This window comes from Brassica oleracea, chromosome C8, assembly GCF_000695525.1.
Source record: "Brassica oleracea var. oleracea cultivar TO1000 chromosome C8, BOL, whole genome shotgun sequence".
Taxonomy (NCBI): Eukaryota; Viridiplantae; Streptophyta; class Magnoliopsida; order Brassicales; family Brassicaceae; genus Brassica; species Brassica oleracea.
Window position 1 is genome coordinate 32,484,520 of NC_027755.1, and position 272 is coordinate 32,484,791.

Sequence of the window (272 nt, forward strand, 5' to 3'; positions counted from 1 at the left end):
TTGCCTAAAGGGCATAAAACCAAGTTAGAAATCATGAATGGTATAGAAAGCCTAGTAGGAAAACTATGGCTAAGGCATTTGCCTATAAGGCATTATATACACCCAAAGAAATGTGGTCCATTGAAGTTATAATGAATGGTTTCCAAATAAGAAACAATGGGCAAGAAAGGTAACAAAGTTCCTTCAGATCTTTAAGAATAAAAACGCCTAAGACCTTTAAAAGAGAGTGGTCGAGACTATACCGATGATCTCTATTGATTTATACTATGCTA